This window comes from Mobula hypostoma, chromosome 23, assembly GCF_963921235.1.
Source record: "Mobula hypostoma chromosome 23, sMobHyp1.1, whole genome shotgun sequence".
Lineage (NCBI taxonomy): Eukaryota > Metazoa > Chordata > Chondrichthyes > Myliobatiformes > Myliobatidae > Mobula > Mobula hypostoma.
In genome coordinates this window covers 57332962-57343560 of record NC_086119.1, presented here as the reverse complement: position 1 = coordinate 57343560, position 10599 = coordinate 57332962, and positions in this window count along the sequence as shown.

The following is a 10599-nucleotide window of genomic DNA, read 5'->3' as shown; positions in this document are numbered from 1 at the left end:
GAAAAATATATTCCAAGAAAAAAGAAGATCATGAATGGAAAAATGGCACAAATGTGGCTAATGAGAGAGGTTAAGGCTAAGATCAAAGCAAAAGAGACGGCGTACAAGGAAGCAAAAATTAGTGGGAAAACTGAGGATTGGACGACTTTTAAAAATTTATAGAAGGAAACTAAGAAAGTCATTAGGAAAGAAAAGATGAATTATGAAAGGAAGTTGGTAATTAACATAAAAAAGGATACTAAGAGTTTTTTTAAATATATGAGGAGTGAAAGAGTGACACAGGTAGATATAGGACTGATTGAAAATGATGCTGGAGAAATTATAATGGGTAACAAAGAGATGGCAGAGGAACTAAATGAGTATTTTGCATCAGTCTTCACAGTGGAAGACATTAGCAACATACCTGATAGCCAGAGGTCTCAGGGAATAGAATTAGGTACAATCAAGATTACTAGAGAGAAAGTGCTTGGGAAGCTAAATGGACTAAGAATAGATAAGTCTCCCAGACCGGATGAGGTGCACCCACGGGTTCTGAAGGAAGTGGCTTTGGAGATTGTGGAGGCATTGGAAATGATCTTCCAGGAATCAATAGACTCTGGCATGGTTCCGGAGGACTGGAAGGTCACAAATGTAGTTCCGCTGGGAGAAAGGAGGGAGGCAGCAAAAAGAAATTACAGACCTATTAGTCTGACATAGGTAGTTGGAAAGTTATTGGAGTCGATCCTCAAGGACGAGGTTATGAAATACCTCGAGGTGCATAACAAGATAGGCCCAAGCCAGCATGATTTCATGAAGGGAAGATCCTGCCTCACCAACCTATAGGAATTTTTTGAGGTAATCTCGAATAAGATTGACAAGGGAGAGGCTGTGGATGCTGTGTATTTGGATTTTCAAGAGGCCTTCGATAAGGTGCCGCATAAGAGGCTGCTTAATAAGATGAGGCCCATGGAATTACAGGTAAGATATTGGAATGGGTGGAGCATTGGCTGATAGGCAGAAAGCAAAGGGTGGGAATTAAGGGATCCTATTCTGATGGGTTGCTGGTTACTGGTGGTGTTCCGCAAGGGTCGGTGTTGGGGCCGCTTCTTTTTACGATGTATATCGATGATTTAGATTATGGATTAAATGGTTTTGTAGCTAAATTTGTGGATGACACCAAGATAGGTGGAGGAGCAGGAAGTGTTGAAGAAACGGAAAGGTTGCAGAAAGACTTGGTTAGTTTAGGAGAGTGGGCAAAGAAATGGCAGATGAGATACAATGTTGAAAAATGTACGGTTGTACATTTTGGAAGAAAAAATAATCGGGCAGATTATTGTTTAGATGGGGAGAAAATTCAAAAATTGGAAGTGTAAAGGGGCTTGGGGGTCCTTGTGCAGGATACCCGAAAGGTTAACCACCAAGTTGGATTGGCAGTAAGGAAAGCGAATGTTATGTTTGCATTCATTTCAAGAGGAGTAGTGTATAAGAGTAAGGAGGTGTTGATGAGGCTCTATGGGGCATTAATGAGACCTTATTTGGAATACTGTGCGCAGTTTTGGGCCCCCATCTTAGAAGGGATGTTCTGATGTTGAAGGGAGTTCAGAGAAAATATACGAGGATGATTCCTGGAATGCAGGGGCTAACATATGAGGAGCGTTTGTTGGCTCTTGGACTGTATTCATTAGAATACAGAAGAATGAGAGGGGATCTCATAGAAACATTTTGAATGTTGAAAGGGTTGGACAGAGTAGATGTGGAAAGGTTATTTCCCTTGGTGGGTGAGTCTAGGACAAGAGGCCACAGTTTTAGAATTAGAAGGTACCCATTTAAAACAGAGATGAGGAGAAATTTTTTTAGCCAGAGGGTCATGGATTTACGGAATTCGTTGCCACATACAGCTGTGGAGGCCCGATCATTGAGGGTGTTTAAGGAGGAGATTGATAGGTATCTAATTAGTCAGGGTATCACGGGATATGGGGAGAAAGCTGGAAGTTGGAACTAGATGGGAGAATAGTTTAGCTCATGGTGGAGTGGTGGAGCAGACTTGATGGGCTGAATGGCCCACTTCTGCTCCTTTGTCTTGTGATCTTGTGTAAAGCCTCTCCCTGAGATATCCCCACACTAATTCCCACACTACGCAAAATATCAAAGACGGGTAGCAGTTAAACAGTGCATACTTAACACCGCAGAGTATGTATTCCACAATCTGCCACTTTTGAGAACCTGAACTCATGATGCCTGCTGTATTCCTTTGCATCACACTTGCACACGCGTACACTAAACTGCAGCTCCCCGAACAACTATACACGCCCTACTCTAGCGTCTCGAACTGTACCGTCGGTTACCACCTTTCACAACTGGCGGTCCAAGTTAACCAAGTTAACACGCAGGGTTTCCTCACTTACATAAGCACACATTCACATGCACACACTACTTTTACCCGTTCAGCTCTCCACGTTCGTGATACCTCCTGTTCCCGTGTACCACCGACCGAACAGATCCAAGTGTGAGTGTTATTCTGGAAAAATACTCACCAACTTAGACTGCTAGGAACGCTGGCCACAACATGGGTCACGAAGTATCCCACTCCTGACACCAGCTGTTGTGGCCAGAGTTCCGAGCAGTCTAAGTTGGTGAGTATTTTTCCAGAATAAAACTCACTCTAACACAAGACACCCTAAAGGTTAACCTCCAGGTTGAATCGGTGGTGAAGAAGGCGAATGCAATGTTGGCATTTTTCTCTGGAGATATAGAGAATAAGAGCAGGGATGTGATGTTGAGGCTCTATAAGGCACTCATGAGACCACACTTGGAGTATTGTATGTAGTTTTGTGCTCCTTATTTTAGAAAGGATATCTTGACATTGGAGAGGGTTCAGAGAAGATTCACGAGAATGATTCCAGGAATGAAAGGAACGTCTGGCAGCTCTTGGACTGTACTCCCTGGAGGTCAGGAGAATGGGGGGATCTCATAGAAACACTCCAGATGATAAAAGGCCTAAACAGATTAGATATGGCAAAGTTATTTCCCATGGTAGGGGAGTCTAGGACAAGAGGGCACGACTTCAGGATTGAAGGATGTCCATTTAGAACAGAGATTCGGAGAAATTCCTTTAGTCAAAGAGTGGTAAATCTGTGAAATTCGTTGCCATGAGCGGCTGTGGAGGCCAAGTCATTGGGTACATTTAAGGCAGAGATAGATAGCTTCCTGATTTGCCAAGGTATCGAAGGATATGGGGTGAAGGCAGGGGAGTGGGGATGACTGGACGAAGTGGATCAGCCCATGATTGAATGGCTGGCGGAGCTGACTCAATGGGCCAAATGGCCTACTTCTGCTCCTATACCTTATGGTCTTATGGGTTGAACTCAGCCACTCAGGCAGCATCCATGGAGGAGAATAAAGAGCCCATGGTTTGGACCATGACCCTTTATCAGTACAAAACTGTAACTGCTCTGTAAATTCAACAGAGTTGTTATTTCTACTGTTTCACAGAGAAATGACAGCCTCAACATCTGGGACCTTGCAGATGTCAGTAAGATAAACTAAACTGAAGAAAATACACGAGGAAGAGGAGATTTCTTGTAAAGCGGATTATACAAATGGGATTTGCTGCAATCTGACTGAGTGGTGTGCTGGGAGAGAGCTCAGCACTGGAGATCATGTTGTTGGTCAGTATATCTCATTGGTTTTCCTTTACTGAGGCCACTTATCTGCTTGTTGGAACACTGGAGACCACAGTGAGCTCGAGAGAAAGAGACCGAGTAAAATCCCTCAGGGTGAACACCCAGCTTTTGTTTATCCAGATTGACTTTGTGAAAGAGAATGAGATTAGTACTAGAAAAAGTAATGCAATGAACAACAGTGGAGAGCTTGACAGTCTGCAACGGAGTGACCAATGTACAGGATTGCAAGAGGCTGCAAACAGTTGTAGACACAGCCAGATCCATAAAGGGCACAAGCGTCCCACCTTCAAAAGGTGCTGCCTCAGGAAGACAGCATTCATCACTAAATGCCCTCACCATCTGGGACATGCCCTCTCCTCACTGTCACCATCTGGGACATGCCCACTCCTCATTGTTACCATCTAGGACATGCCCTCTCCTCACTGTCACCATCTGGGACATGCCCTCTCCTCACTGTTACCATCTGGGACATGCCCTCTCCTCATTGTTACCATCTGGGACATGCCCTCTCCTCACCGTCACCATCTGGGACATGCCCTCTCCTCATTGTTACCATCTGGAACATGCCCTCTCCTCACTGTTACCATCTGGGACATGCCCACTCCTCATTGTCACGATCTGGGACACGCCCTCTCCTCATTGTCACCCTCTGGGACATGCCCACTCCTCACTGTCACCATCTGGGACACGCCCTCTCCGCATTGTTACCATTGTGATGCCCTCTCCTCATTGTCACCATCTGGGACACGCCCTCTCCTCATTGTCACCATCTGGGACACACCCTCTCCTCATTGTCACCATCTGGGACATGCCCACTCCTCACTGTCACCATCTGGGACATGCCCTCTCCTCACTGTCACCATCAGGGACACGCCCTCTCCGCATTGTTACCATTGTGATGCCCTCTCCTCATTGTCACCATCTGGGACACGCCCTCTCCTCATTGTCACCATCTGGGACACGCCCTCTCCTCATTGTCACCATCTGGGACATGCCCACTCCTCACTGTCACCATCTGGGACATGCCCACTCCTCACTGTCACCATCTGGGACACGCCCTCTCCTCATTGTCACCCTCTGGGACATGCCCACTCCTCATTGTCACCATCTGGGACATGCCCACTCCTCATTGTCACCCTCTGGGACATGCCCACTCCTCACTGTCACCATCTGGGACATGCCCTCTCCTCATTGTCACCATCTGGGACATGCCCTCTCCTCACTGTCACCATCTGGGACATGCCCACTCCTCACTGTCACCATCTGGGACATGCCCTCTCCTCACTGTCACCAGCTGGGACATGCCCACTCCTCACTGTCACCATCTGGGACATGCCCTCTCCTCATTGTTACCATTGTGATGCCCTCTCCTCATTGTCACCCTCTGGGACATGCCCACTCCTCACTGTCACCATCTGGCACATGCCCTCTCCTCATTGTCACCATCTGGGACACGCCCTCTCCTCATTGTCACCATCTGGGACATGCCCACTCCTCACTGTCACCATCTGGGACACGCCCTCTCCGCATTGTTACCATTGTGATGCCCACTCCTCACTGTCACCATCTGAGACACACCCTCTCCTCATTGTTACCATCTGGGACACATCCTCTCCTCATTGTCACCCTCTGGGACATGCCCACTCCTCACTGTCACCATCTGGGACATGCCCACTCCTCACTGTCACCATCTGGGACACGCCCTCTCCTCATTGTCACCCTCTGGGACATGCCCACTCCTCACTGTCACCATCTGGGACATGCCCACTCCTCATTGTCACCCTCTGGGACATGCCCACTCCTCACTGTCACCATCTGGGACATGCCCACTCCTCACTGTCACCATCTGGGACATGCCCTCTCCTCACTGTCACCAGCTGGGACATGCCCACTCCTCACTGTCACCATCTGGGACATGCCCACTCCTCACTGTCACCATCTGGGACATGCCCTCTCCTCATTGTTACCATTGTGATGCCCTCTCCTCATTGTCACCCTCTGGGACATGCCCACTCCTCACTGTCACCATCTGGCACATGCCCTCTCCTCATTGTCACCATCTGGGACACGCCCTCTCCTCATTGTCACCATCTGGGACACGCCCACTCCTCACTGTCACCATCTGAGACACACCCTCTCCTCATTGTTACCATTGTGATGCCCTCTCCTCATTGTTACCATTGTGATGCCCTCTCCTCACTGTCACCATCTGGGACACGCCCTCTCCTCATTGTCACCCTCTGGGACATGCCCACTCCTCATTGTCACCCTCTGGGACATGCCCACTCCTCACTGTCACCATCTGGGACATGCCCACTCCTCACTGTCACCATCTGGGACATGCCCTCTCCTCACTGTCACCATCTGGGACACGCCCTCTCCGCATTGTTACCATTGTGATGCCCTCTCCTCATTGTCACCATCTGGGACACGCCCTCTCCTCATTGTCACCATCTGGGACACACCCCCTCCTCATTGTCACCATCTGGGACATGCCCACTCCTCACTGTCACCATCTGGGACATGCCCACTCCTCACTGTCACCATCTGGGACACGCCCTCTCCTCATTGTCACCCTCTGGGACATGCCCACTCCTCACTGTCACCATCTGGGACATGCCCACTCCTCATTGTCACCCTCTGGGACATGCCCACTCCTCACTGTCACCATCTGGGACATGCCCACTCCTCACTGTCACCATCTGGGACATGCCCTCTCCTCACTGTCACCAGCTGGGACATGCCCACTCCTCACTGTCACCATCTGGGACATGCCCACTCCTCACTGTCACCATCTGGGACATGCCCTCTCCTCATTGTTACCATTGTGATGCCCTCTCCTCATTGTCACCCTCTGGGACATGCCCACTCCTCACTGTCACCATCTGGCACATGCCCTCTCCTCATTGTCACCATCTGGGACACGCCCTCTCCTCATTGTCACCATCTGGGACATGCCCACTCCTCACTGTCACCATCTGGGACACGCCCTCTCCGCATTGTTACCATTGTGATGCCCACTCCTCACTGTCACCATCTGAGACACACCCTCTCCTCATTGTTACCATCTGGGACACATCCTCTCCTCATTGTCACCATCTGGGACATGCCCACTCCTCACTGTCACCATCTGGGACATGCCCACTCCTCACTGTCACCATCTGGGACACGCCCTCTCCTCATTGTCACCCTCTGGGACATGCCCACTCCTCACTGTCACCATCTGGGACATGCCCACTCCTCATTGTCACCCTCTGGGACATGCCCACTCCTCACTGTCACCATCTGGGACATGCCCACTCCTCACTGTCACCATCTGGGACATGCCCTCTCCTCACTGTCACCAGCTGGGACATGCCCACTTCTCACTGTCACCATCTGAGACATGCCCACTCCTCACTGTCACCATCTGGGACATGCCCTCTCCTCATTGTTACCATTGTGATGCCCTCTCTTCATTGTCACCCTCTGGGACATGCCCACTCCTCACTGTCACCATCTGGCACATGCCCTCTCCTCATTGTCACCATCTGGGACACGCCCTCTCCTCATTGTCACCATCTGGGACACGCCCACTCCTCACTGTCACCATCTGAGACACACCCTCTCCTCATTGTCACCATCTGGGACATGCCCTCTCCTCATTGTTACCATTGTGATGCCCTCTCCTCATTGTTACCATTGTGATGCCCTCTCCTCACTGTCACCATCTGGGACATGCCCTCTCCTCACCGTCACCATCTGGGACACGCCCTCTCCTCATTGTCACCCTCTGGGACATGCCCTCTCCTCATTGTCACCCTCTGGGACACGCCCTCTCCTCATTGTCACCCTCTGGGACATGCCCTCTCCTCATTGTCACCATCTGGGACATGCCCACTCCTCACTGTCACCATCTGGGACACGCCCTCTCCTCATTGTCACCCTCTGGGACATGCCCACTCCTCACTGTCACCATCTGGGACATGCCCACTCCTCATTGTCACCCTCTGGGACATGCCCACTCCTCACTGTCACCATCTGGGACATGCCCACTCCTCATTGTTACCATTGTGATGCCCACTCCTCACTGTCACCATCTGGGACATGCCCTCTCCTCACTGTCACCATCTGGCACATGCCCTCTCCTCATTGTCACCATCTGGGACACGCCCTCTCCTCATTGTCACCATCTGGGACACGCCCACTCCTCACTGTCACCATCTGAGACACACCCTCTCCTCATTGTCACCATCTGGGACATGCCCTCTCCTCATTGTTACCATTGTGATGCCCTCTCCTCACTGTCACCATCTGGGACATGCCCTCTCCTCACCGTCACCATCTGGGACACGCCCTCTTCTCATTGTCACCCTCTGGGACATGCCCTCTCCTCATTGTCACCCTCTGGGACACGCCCTCTCCTCATTGTCACCCTCTGGGACATGCCCTCTCCTCACTGTCACCATCTGGGACATGCCCGCTCCTCACTGTCACCATCTGGGACACGCCCTCTCCTCATTGTCATCCTCTGGGACATGCCCACTCCTCACTGTCACCATCTGGGACATGCCCACTCCTCATTGTCACCCTCTGGGACATGCCCACTCCTCACTGTCACCATCTGGGACATGCCCACTCCTCACTGTCACCATCTGGGACATGCCCTCTCCTCACTGTCACCAGCTGGGACATGCCCACTCCTCACTGTCACCATCTGGGACATGCCCACTCCTCACTGTCACCATCTGGGACATGCCCTCTCCTCATTGTTACCATTGTGATGCCCTCTCCTCATTGTCACCCTCTGGGACATGCCCACTCCTCACTGTCACCATCTGGCACATGCCCTCTCCTCATTGTCACCATCTGGGACACGCCCTCTCCTCATTGTCACCATCTGGGACACGCCCACTCCTCACTGTCACCATCTGAGATACACCCTCTCCTCATTGTCACCATCTGGGACATGCCCTCTCCTCATTGTTACCATTGTGATGCCCTCTCCTCATTGTTACCATTGTGATGCCCTCTCCTCACTGTCACCATCTGGGACATGCCCTCTCCTCACCGTCACCATCTGGGACACGCCCTCTCCTCATTGTCACCCTCTGGGACATGCCCTCTCCTCATTGTCACCCTCTGGGACACGCCCTCTCCTCATTGTCACCCTCTGGGACATGCCCTCTCCTCACTGTCACCATCTGGGACATGCCCGCTCCTCACTGTCACCATCTGGGACACGCCCTCTCCTCATTGTCACCCTCTGGGACATGCCCACTCCTCACTGTCACCATCTGGGACATGCCCACTCCTCATTGTCACCCTCTGGGACATGCCCACTCCTCACTGTCACCATCTGGGACATGCCCACTCCTCACTGTCACCATCTGGGACATGCCCTCTCCTCACTGTCACCAGCTGGGACATGCCCACTCCTCACTGTCACCATCTGGGACATGCCCACTCCTCACTGTCACCATCTGGGACATGCCCTCTCCTCATTGTTACCATTGTGATGCCCTCTCCTCATTGTCACCCTCTGGGACATGCCCACTCCTCACTGTCACCATCTGGCACATGCCCTCTCCTCATTGTCACCATCTGGGACACGCCCTCTCCTCATTGTCACCATCTGGGACACGCCCACTCCTCACTGTCACCATCTGAGACACGCCCTCTCCTCATTGTCACCATCTGGGACATGCCCTCTCCTCATTGTTACCATTGTGATGCCCTCTCCTCATTGTTACCATTGTGATGCCCTCTCCTCACTGTCACCATCTGGGACATGCCCTCTCCTCACCGTCACCATCTGGGACACGCCCTCTCCTCATTGTCACCCTCTGGGACATGCCCTCTCCTCACTGTCACCATCTGGGACATGCCCTCTCCTCATTGTCACCCTCTGGGACATGCCCTCTCCTCATTGTCACCCTCTGGGACAGCCCATGCCCTCTCCTCACTGTCACCATCTGGGACATGCCCACTCCTCACTGTCACCATCTGGGACATGCCCTCTCCTCATTGTCACCCTCTGGGACATGCCCTCTCCTCACTGTCACCATCTGGGACATGCCCTCTCCTCATTGTCACCCTCTGGGACACACCCTCTCCTCATTGTCACCATCTGGGACATGCCCACTCCTCATTGTCACCATCTGGGACATGCCCACTCCTCATTGTTACCATTGTGATGCCCTCTCCTCATTGTCACCCTCTGGGCCATGCCCACTCCTCACTGTCACCATCTGGGACATGCCCTCTCCTCATTGTCACCATCTGGGACATGTCCTCTCCTCATTGTCACCATCTGGGACATGTCTACTCCTCATTGTTACCATTGTGATGCCCTCTCCTCATTGTCACCATCTGAGACACACGCTCTCCTCATTGTCACCATCAGGAACATGCCCTCTCCTCACTGTTACCATCTGGGACATGCCCTCTCCTCATTGTTACCATCTGAGACACACCCTCTCCTCATTGTCACCATCTGGGACATGCCCACTCCTCACTGTCACCATCTGGGACATGCCCTCTCCTCATTGTTAGCATTGGGGAGGAGGTACAGGAGCCTGACAACACACACTCAACTACTTAGAAGCAGCTTTTTTCCTTCACCATCAGATTTCTGATGATGATGGTCCATTATCTTATGAGCACTGCCTTTTGTTTTGGCACTATTTGTTTATGGTAAGTTTTAAGTATTCACTTTAGAGCAGCAGTCAACTGGAGATCGGAAGCATGAGAAGACACAGTTCTCTCAGGTTCGCAGATTGAGTACAAAGGCATCGATTCATGGCAGTTTTGAGCAGCAGCAAATCAGCATTAGGGATTGATTGGCAAGAACAAATTAAAATAAGGCAGGGCAAGCCGATCGGTCATTGTTGGAGTGGGCGAAGTTAGAGTGGGGGTTTTGAGGCTTCGGCAAAGAGAGGCTGAGTGAGAGAAAGTG